Here is a 462-nt window from a genome sequence, read left to right on the forward strand (position 1 = left end):
TCAATTTAAAAATCGAGAATAATAAAATATTTATTTAGAGGATTAAATTAGATGTGACATCTTCTTTATTCCTTGAGTTTTGGGACACGAGTTGTACAACTTGATCGTCTTAAAACTCGTATTTTAATATATCTATTCAAATCAAACTCTTTTATTTTTCTATTTTGTCAAAATATTTTTTTTATCACAAAATAAATTTTCTTTAAAACACACTCAACACATCCGTTTGTTTTTAACTAAGAACTACGTAGCTTTGATTTCTCCATCGCACCAGGAGATACGTAGGAGCAAAATCACATTCTTGTCAAGCACATAAATAAAAATTTCTTTTTTTTTTCCCTTTATTTGTGAAGTACATATTTATTTCAAAATCGTATTTTAAATATAGTAATAATTGTTATACATATTTAATAATAAAGAAAAATAAATATACTTAAGTTAAAATTAATTTTCACAATTAAT

The sequence above is a fragment of the Cicer arietinum genome, chromosome 4 (assembly GCF_000331145.2).
Source record: "Cicer arietinum cultivar CDC Frontier isolate Library 1 chromosome 4, Cicar.CDCFrontier_v2.0, whole genome shotgun sequence".
Classification (NCBI taxonomy): domain Eukaryota; kingdom Viridiplantae; phylum Streptophyta; class Magnoliopsida; order Fabales; family Fabaceae; genus Cicer; species Cicer arietinum.